This window comes from Malurus melanocephalus, unplaced genomic scaffold (assembly GCF_030028575.1).
Source record: "Malurus melanocephalus ecotype Western Australia unplaced genomic scaffold, MMel_1.1 scaffold_244, whole genome shotgun sequence".
Taxonomy (NCBI): Eukaryota; Metazoa; Chordata; class Aves; order Passeriformes; family Maluridae; genus Malurus; species Malurus melanocephalus.
Window position 1 is genome coordinate 99,320 of NW_026623476.1, and position 9,767 is coordinate 109,086.

Below are 9,767 nucleotides of genomic sequence, written 5' to 3' on the forward strand. Positions count from 1 at the left end.
GGGGATGTGCCTGCCCTGGCCCCCAGGGATGCTCCCAGGTAAAGGAACGGTGCGAGGAAATGAGCTGACTCAGCCTTTGCGCTGCTCCGGAGGATGGGGACAGACAGAGGCTGCCATGGATCCTGCATCTCGTGGGGCTGTTGACCTCTTCATGCCCCATCCTGCGGCCCGGGAAAATGGGATTCCACCCTTTCCAGGACCGGGAACCCAGATGGGGACGAGGGAAAGGGCCACATCCCATGCCCAGTCACTGAGTTTGTCCTGTCACTGGGGCTGGACCTCTTTGGGCGTCCCTTTGGGGAAGCTCCTGCACATCACAGGTTGGGACATCTTAGTGGCACTTCCCAAGGACACAATCCCATGGATCCCACATGTCCCAGTGCCTGGGGAGCATCACCCCCTCACTCCCCCTCCAGATCCTGTAAGCACCAGCTGTAGATGTCTAGGGCAGAGTAAGAAGCCAGGAAATGCCTTCAGCAGGGCCCYGCTGTACCAAGTCTGCTCTCGTCCACCTTGAGCCCATCAGGATCTCCCACTGTCTTTAAACTTTCTTTCCCCTCCTTCGCCCTCTTGCACCTCAGATCCACGTGGAGCTTCTCTGTGGCCAAGGACTGCTCTCTCTGCCCAGGTGCTGTGCAAAACCCATTTCCCTTGGGCWGTTCAAGGGCATCCAGAGGTGTCTCCTCCTCACCTGGAACAAGGAGCTCAGCACTCATCCTTTGCYGAACCACAGCAGCTTCCCTGGGCCTGCAGCATCCCCTGCAGCATCCTTCATCCAGCATAATTTTGGTTAGATGGWCCCTCTGCATGTTGCTGCACCCAGTCCTTGGAAGGCTCTTTGCACTGACACTTCCCCAAAATTCTGCTCTTTTTTGTGCTTTCCTATCTTTTGTCTGGCTCCACCACCCCTGGCTGTTGCATAGGCAATTTCTGCAGTTCCCTTGGGTGCTGTGGCCTTGCTGTCCCTGCCCCATGGCCGATACCAGGGTCCCCTGGAATTTCCTCATGGCTCAGGGATACTCAGAGGGAGGATGCTCTGCAGGGGGATGCTCCTGCTTGCCCATGGAGTACTATGGAAAACTGGGAAAATGCTCAGAAATTTCTSAAGACCACAGGAAAGCATGGGAATGACAGACTGCAGGGTAGGAGAGGAGGCAGGAAGAAAGGAAGATTAAGGGGTGATGTGGCCTCCTTCATATTTTCTGATGAAASAGGGAAAAAGCCCAACACTGCCCCTATTTTTTCTTGGAAAACCCCTTGCAGCTCAGCCCTGAAAGCGGGATTCAGCAGCTTGGCACAACTTAAATGTTTCCTCTGCTGCTTTAAAGAAAATGTTGGAACAGAGCAGGCTTAAAGCCTGCTGAAGAGGCCCATTTATCTGGGAACTGAAAGAAAATATTGGGATAATATTTGGAAAAGGCTGTGAATGGGCATGGCCCAGCATGAGCCGGGCAGCAGCAACCTGCGAGCTGCAGGGGGAGAAGCCACCCTCTGCGTGTGGTTAATTTTCCCCTTTTCCCTCATTTCCTTCCCATTTCCTTCCCAGCTCCGAAAGGTTTTGCCGTGCCTGGGTGGGTCCTTGAGATGTGTTTCCCCCAGAAGAGTGGTAGTGCTGGAAGAAAAAGGGATTTTTAATGAGCAGGGTGGCACAAACCCTGCCCYGGTGTGAGTGTCTGGGGGAGCTGATGGGGAGAAGGTGTTTCTTTGCCCTGGTTAACAACTGAGGCTCATCTGCAGGACGCACTTAATCAGATATCACTAAAAACAGGGCTGATTCCTGACTAATTGGTCAGTAATAACCATTTAATTGGCAAAGCTGCAGTGAAGCTCCAGCCCTCCCTTCCCAAAGCCATTAGCAGCATCTATTTTAACATTTGGAGCCTGGCTGGGATTCAATAAATGGGGTTTTGTTGGTTTTTTTTTTTCACGTTTAAAAACATTAATGTGTGTTCAGAATTCAGTTGGACATCTCATTTGGCTTTGAAGCATAATTATGCTTGATGAGCACTAATAAGCAGCTTTCAAATGGAGACCAGGTTAGCATCTCTCCTGCTGTCTCCTGTGGGGAAGCCGATATTCCACAATACCCACAAAAAGCTGATTTTTATGGGACTAATGCAGACATGTCCAGGGCTCCATAGAACTCTACTTTGTCTTTGACTCTTTTTTTTCCACTTGGGATGAGTTTTTATTGTGGAAATTTTGCTCTGTGTGGGATTTCCACCTGCTGTGGGTCTCAGGTGCTTTTCCAGGATGCAAGGGGTGATTTGCTGAAAACAGCCTTTTTTACCCCCYGTCTTCCAGCCTCATCAGGAAAGAAAATAAATAAATATTGGAGCTTTTTTTTTTGTTTTTTTTTTTAGTGTGACGAAAGGAAACCCTAAATTCTCAGCCCCAAACTGATCCCAAATCTTGAGAGCTTGGTGYTGGCTGGAAGCCTGGGGCACAGATGATGGTTGATGGTTGAATTGGTGTCTGCTCCAGCACCAGCGCCTGCCCTAAGGTGGAGCTGCTTCTCTTTCTGCATCGTGGCTGCCCAGAAAACGCCGGATCCACTCTGGTCACCCAAATACCGCCTGCCTACAGCTTCTGAGACAAAAGAAAACCCATCCAAACTGTGGGTTTGTGTTTGTTTTCCATGCTCCCCCATTGAAATTCCATGCCAAAGGTAAGCTCACTTGGAGSTCAGGCTTTGGCAGGTCTTCTGCTGCTGCCGAAACCTCCAGAAATGCCCTTGGTGAGCCCCAAGCATGCTTTGCCACTGGGATGGGGAGTGAGTGAGTCCTGGTCCAGGCTTGCTAGAGGATGAGGGGAGACAAACCCATGGGACACCCCCTTCTCCAGCAGAAAGTGTCCCTTCCCAAGAGTGGCCCTCGTGTCCTTTACCAGCAGAGCCCCTCCTCAGTCCCACCAGGCTGCTCTCACCCATCGCTCCTGCAGCCATCTCAAATCCCAAAGCTGCTGCTTGAAATCCCCCAGATTCCAGCTGAGGCAAAATACTCCCAAAATCTGAAGGTGGCAAAGGAGAAAACCCCTCCTGTCCTGTTCAGGCACGGCTCTGGTAGGGGCTTTAATGGCCACCAGCCAAAAGCTGTGGGGAAAGACCTTTAGCTGTGAGGCTTAGTGCTTGGGCAGTGCTCCTGCATTTTTTTCTAAGACATTTTTCAGCAGTTAAAGAGCTGCAGGTAAATGCCAAACCCCAGAGCCTGGCAAAGGTGCCAGCTSCTCTGCAGTCAGGACAGACCCAGCCACTGACTCCAGGCTGACCGTGTTCCAGCCCTAAATAGCTGCTTTTCAGGGACAGGTGGGTCACAGCAAACTTTATTTTTCTGGAAACAGCAAGCACATTGTGCAGGGCAGGCTTTCCAAGGATGCTCCCCACACCCTTTTCAGGAAATACCACGCAGCTCTCCTTCGTGCCATGCCAATTTTTTTTTTTTTAATTGGCATAAATGATAGCCTCGGCAAGGACACACCGTGTTTTCCCYGGGCTGTCGGATTTTATTTTGAAATCACTGCTGGTTTGATCTTTGCATCTCTCCACCCTCTGTGTTTCTGCTCCTGGTGCTTGCTCCAGTGCCATGGGATTTGCTGGGAAGTGAAAATGCAGTGGTGGGGCTCATCCTGTGCCAGTCACAGCCAGGTCCTCGGGTACTTCACCACACTTGGGAATGAAGTAGAAGAGTTGTGTTTGATCTGACAAAGCCACCACAGTGAGCACACAGTGGCTGTCCCTTCCTGGTGACCCCCAGCCCCTTCAAAGAGTCCAGTTCTTGATCCCTGGAGCCATCATTCCAACAGTGATGGCCGTGTGTCCTTTGGGGACACTGAAATAGCCTCCCCTGCATGGTGACAACRTCCCCCACGTGGCACCGGTGGAACCAGCTTTTCCAAGACCTGCTCTTCCAGGGGTGGGGTTGGCTTGGCTTGGTTTGTTATTACCAGCACCCTCTTGGCTCTGCTGCCTCTCCCAGGTACAATGCTTTTGGATGAAGTGGGATGGTGGCAACAACCAGGAGAGGAGGAAGAAGGATTCCTACTTTACATGTGGGGTGGATGCCACCAGGACACAGCCCTGTGGTCCCCTCCCTGTGCCAGCATCCTCTCCAGGTAAAGCATCTCCCCATTCTATCACCCTTAGCTTGGRTATTTCCTTCTTTGCCCTAATTTTCAAAACAACTATAAACCCCAAATCTATCCAAGATGGGTGAAAAGGCTGGGGTTTGTTCCCTTTTAGTTCAAGACCAAGCATACAGACAATTACCTTTGATTGATTTTTCCACMCTATGAATGTGTGTGCAGGGCCCAGCAGTCCCCAGAGTGCCCCTTGGCCACTGAGCTTCAGTTGTTTTTCAACTTCAGGATCCATCTTTTGGATATGTTTTTAGGTCTCAGTCCGTAATGGACTTTCTCTTTTATTTTTTTTTTTTTTATTGCTAGCGTTTTTACCAGGATGACATTTGGACTAGGCAGGAAATTTTCTTGCCCGCTACACCAGCACCTGACAATCAAGATTTAATCTTTCCAGAGAKGAAAGATTTTTTTCCCCATCAGATGGGGAAAAAAATTCAGGTATCTGTGAAATTGCAGAAAAGCTGAGCAGGAGGAGCCTGTGGGAAATCTCCAGGCCAGTCTGGAGCAGCGCAGTGACTGCGCAAGCCCCAACCAYTGCCGGACAGATGTTGGGCTAATTACAACTAAAACCTCTGGCATGGGGATGCTCCACTCCCCGTGCCCTGAGTGTATCATTGCAGCCGGGCAGCCTCTCTAATCCCCAATTTAAATCCCTTTGGCTGCTGCCTTCAGGGCTTGGAAGAGGTGCTGGRTGGCAGAAAACCATTGGCACATCCTCCTTGGTCATCACTGTGGTTCTGAGCTCTTTCACCCTGGCAGGAGTGCTTTTTCCCTATAGATTTCCCTGTTTCTCACTGAGAGCTGCCAGGGATCAGAGATTTATCAAAAGGGTGTTTCAGGAATTCRGAAATGAATTTCCCTGTACCTGCAGTGTTGTGACCAGAGCTGGGCACCAACACTGCTGCTTGTCCCCACCTCCTTGGGCCTTGCTCCACCTCATCCCCTCCTTCCTCTCCATCACATTTGATGTCACCTCTTCAGTCTGAAAGCGGTTTAATCCAGATTTASAAAGGGAAGGAAAAAGCCAGGGACAGGATTTTTCCAGTGAGCATGAATCTCCTGGGAATTCACGGAGGACTTTCCCAGCTGCAGAGCTGGTGCTGCTGCATGGTGACAGCAGCAGTRTCTTTGCCAGAGTCTGTGTGCTGCTGTGACACATCAGCCGTGGGGATGAAGCACCACAGCGGCTCCAAATCTTATTTTCCACTGGCAAGTTTCACTGGCAGCTCACTCGCGTGCAGGATTTTACCATTAATATCCCCAAAACCATCTGGCCACTAGTGAGTCTGGGGTTATTTTAACACCAGAAAGGGCGAGCAGAGAAAAAAAAAAAAAAAAAAAAAGAGATTGTTTGAGATGAGTGAATCTAAATGGAAGAATTTCTCCTGCAGATTTCCAATTCCCTGGAGGGAGCCCGGTGCTTTGCCATGGTGCTGTGTGCTGCAGTGAGCCGGGGCAGCTGCCCGAGGATGCTGGAGCCTGTGCTGCTGCTGTTAATGAACTGGTGTTAATGAACTGGTGTTAATGGGCACCCTGATGGTGAGAAGTCAGCACTGGAGCCGTGCAGGGGCTGGAGCTGGGGGTTCTTCCACGTGGGCTGTCACCAGAGAATGAAGAGCCAAGCTGCAGTAACTCCCGGGTGTAGACAAGATCCTGAACCGCATCACTTTAATTACGCCAGCGCAAATTCCACTCATTTGGTTAAGCCTGGGAGCTACAGGAAGAGCTGTTTCCAGGTATKCTGGTTTAATGAATGCATGCCCTGGATTCCCCACCGTGCTGGGCTTTGCCGGGCTCTCTGGCATTCCGGGACAAGTTTGCAGCCATCAGCACGTCCCAGCACACCGACTCTGCTTGGGTCAGATAAATGGGTTTTAACCTGATTTGTGCTGTAATCTCCATGTCTACAGGCTCTCATCACGCACAGGATAAAACCCCAGCTCCTGTGTGCTTTCACCGGGCAGCTCCTGCCAGTCAGACTGGCCGATGACTCCAAGCCAAGTGGCTTCCCCTTCCTGGCATCTCAGGGACACCTCTGGACTCTGTGTGTTTGCCAAATGGCTTTTGTTTGCTTAACTCCTTGCACTGGAGCAGGCAGAGGCACAGCTCCCACAGTGCCATCCCTCCTCCACAGGCAGGGACAGGATGACAATCCTGCTGCCCAGGGCAGGCAGCCTGGTGCCATCCCACCCCTGGAAAAAATARCACCTTTTGGCTGCGTTATTTGTACTTTCCTTTTCTGAACTTGCCTTAAAAAGAAGGGCTTGATTTTCAAAGAAACAGCATTTAAATTACATTCTTCCCTGCTCTTCCAGATCTTCACTGTAATCTTATTGCTGTACGGAGCAACAAGCGTGCGTGGGTCATGGTGGGATTTTAACTGTAATTCATGGACAGATATAAAATGCCAGGGTTATTATGAATTTTATTCAGGAGAGTTTAAATGTTACTGGTTCAGCACTGCCTCTCACCGTGCTTCCTTTGCAGCAGCTTCTGTTTAACCTCTCAGCTCACAAAATTTGTTGCGTTCTTGGTGTCTCGCTGTAATTCTCCAGGTTTTCAAATAATCCCAGGAAAAGAGTTAACCTCTGCCTTAGTCTACATCCACTGCAAAGCATGTGGGGCCAAAGTCTGTTTTTCCTGACACCTCTGATAAATCCTGTGGGTTCATTGGGGAAAACTGCCACTCTCAATTTCAAAATKATGTCCATGGTAGAGGGGTCAGGAGCAGTGCAGGGACCAGGGAGCACCAAAACCTGGTCCCAGTGTTGCTGTCAACATTTGGGCAAGGCCTTCACCCAACTCACACGGTGCTGCAGGCACAGCTGGACCCACCACAGGGCACAAGGTTTTACTGGTACCACTCACTATTCCCCAGGAGATGCACTGGGAGTTGTGCTGAGTGACCTTGGGATGGAAGGGCTGGGATACAGGTTGTGGCTAGGTTTTGATGGCTGTGATGATGACCATTGCAGTGGAATGCAGAGCACTTCCAGACATGGATTCAGCCTGATTCTCCTGGGATTCACTCATTTTTCATCACCTAACACAGACACAATGAGGTTTTGCACACACAGCCACACAAAGGCAACCCTTTTCCCATCGTCACTCTCTYCTAAAAAGCTTCAGAAATCTTTTCCCACTGCCATACCCTAAACCCTCCCTGCTGCTGCCAGAGCTCAATCCCCCTTCTCTGCTCCCGGTGAAGATTCTTTGCCCCTCCTCTGCATCCCCTGCCGACAGCAGCAGCCCCCTCAAACCTTCCCCAGAAGAGCGAGGTGGATGTTGTGAAACCAAAGGGTTTTCTTTCGTTTATTSCCACTTCTCTGGCTCTGCCCCGCCGCATGTCTCTGGAGCTGCATCGCACCCGCCAGCCCTGCTCATCCATCTCACACACCTTAATCAATGGGAAACCTGAGGAAAAGCCCATAAACCAGATGGGAAGTGAGGATTGGATTTGCAATGTGCTGGTACTAATGGAAATCATCCTTCACTGCATAATCAGAAGGAATGGCCACACAAAACCCATCATTTCTGCCCAGGGTGCACACGGGGCAGCCCTGCAAGGACATGTGGGGTGATGAGCCCTGGAGGCTCCACTGTCCCTGCAATGATTAACCCACRGTGATTTCCATCAGCAACAGCTTATGGTGGCTGCAGAGTCACCAAACRCCCCATTGCCTGCAAATCGTGGCAGCAAATTGTCACATCCCTAATGCCAGCACAACGCTGTTTGCACACAGAAACCCGCCAAATTCCCATTTTGCTGATGTTTCTAATTTCCCAGGACAAGCCTGTCTGTGGCACAGGGTCACACCTCCGTCTGGCCCTTCCACGTATTTGCTGTCTGCAAATGGGTCAGAGCCAGCCCAGCGTAGGAGCTGCCAGRGGATTTTGGCCCTGTCTGATGCAGAACAGGCTCCCTATAAATCTCCCTTGGATTAATCTCACTGCTGCACTGGGAGTACTTCCCTGTTCCCTCAGGCTGTCGCTAGCTCACCTGCCCGGTGCCATGGCTGCTACAAACGGGTGGCACCAGACTCTTATTTTCTCCTCCAGCTTCAGTGATACTCAGTGTCACTCCTTGGACACCCCCTTGCCCTCACACACCCAGGTGGGTTTTGCAAAGCTGCTCGGGGCTCGGGAAAGCGTTTGTATTCAGATGGATGTGGTGTGGGGCTTGTATCCCAAATACCACTCAAATCCAGTCAGGCTCTGGAAAACAGATGACACCCACTCTGGGTATCACAGSCACCCTGAGACCATCCCAGCTGGAGTCTGTGGATGCAGCTGCTCATTGTCCTGGAGACCCAGGCACGTTTCTGAGCTCGGTTGTGATTCAGGGGAAGCTCTGGTGTGATGTGAGTGAATGCAATCACACTGAAACATCCCTTCATTTCGGGCAGTCATCAGGCCTCCCGTGCTGGCTGTGGAACAGAGCATCCCTGGCCCGCTCCTCAGCCCGGCCTTTGCATGCGCCGCCACCTTCTCCAAACAAAGCCCGGTTTCCAATATCCCACGAGGTCTCTGCTGTTCCCTGAATGGCATCCATGGGAGGCAGAGTCAGCATTCCAGCCCTTCTGCCTCTGCCCGTGGCTTAAGGTGGTGTCCCTCGGGCCTCTGTGGCCAGGTTTATCCTCTGAGTCCAGTCCCAAACCCCTCCCCACCAGCCAGTTCCTCCTGGCCTTTCCCAAACCCACGAGGAGCTGTCTGGGGCTCGCCTGGGGGTGCAGGGGGAGTGCCAGGGTATGGGGGCAGGGGGAGATGCCCAGGGAATGTGGGGGCAGTGCTGGAGGGATGCAGGGGTGAGGTGCAGTGGGACATGCTTGTGGGGGTGGTACAGAGGGATGGGGGTGGAGGAATGCCTGGGGGGATGCAGGGGGAAGGGGAGTGGGGGAGATTCGGGCAGTGCCAAAACATTCCAGGGAGACAGAGAGGGGGGCTCAGACCGGCTGCCCAGGGGCATGCAGGGGCTGCGTGGGGAGCGGAGCCAGGAAATGCACGATCGGCGGCTGAGGGGGTGCAGGGGGAATGTGGGGAGTCTCTCCACGGGATACCTGGGGAGCAGATCTGGGAGGATGCATGGAGGGCTGCCCGGGGCCGATGCAGAGACACAAAGGAAGATGCAGAGGAGCGCAGGGGGAAACCTAGAGAGCAATGCCGGGCCATGCAGGGGGATGCGGGGGCGATGCGGGGGCTCTCTCTGAAGGCTGCCATGGGCTACCTGGAGAGCAGAGCTGGGAGGATGCAGGGGCGCGGTCTGGGGGAGATGCAGAGGAGGTGCCCTGGGGAAGCAGGAGCACAAATTGGGGTGCAGGAGGAAACTCGGATGGCAGTACTGGGGCATGCAGAGGGATGCGGGCGGATGCGGGGGGGACGCAGGTGGTTGTTCACGGAGCAGCAGCGGGTCGCGCAGGGAGGATGCAGCGGGTGCAGGGGTTGTCTGGTCGCATGCRGGGGATGGCAGGGGGGGTTTCGGGGAGCAGCACCGCGGCACGCGGCGGGAATGCAGGGGTTTGTTCGGGGACCCGCGCCGGGACGCGTAGGGGGATGGCGGGGGGCACAGGGAGTTGTCCGGAGATACGAGGGGAAGGGACACGGAGCCATGCACGGAGAAGTCGGGGGAGCTGCCC

General features: G+C 52.8%; 1 long non-coding RNA gene across 1 annotated transcript; it reads left to right on the forward strand.

The window, feature by feature from the left end:
- Positions 1–2,193: 2,193 nt before the first annotated feature.
- On the forward strand, positions 2,194–6,927 carry LOC130578894 (uncharacterized). The gene is made up of 3 exons (XR_008965925.1): positions 2,194–2,668; positions 3,975–4,110; positions 5,526–6,927. It is a non-coding gene; the product is annotated as an uncharacterized LOC130578894 (long non-coding RNA).
- Positions 6,928–9,767: the final 2,840 nt, after the last annotated feature.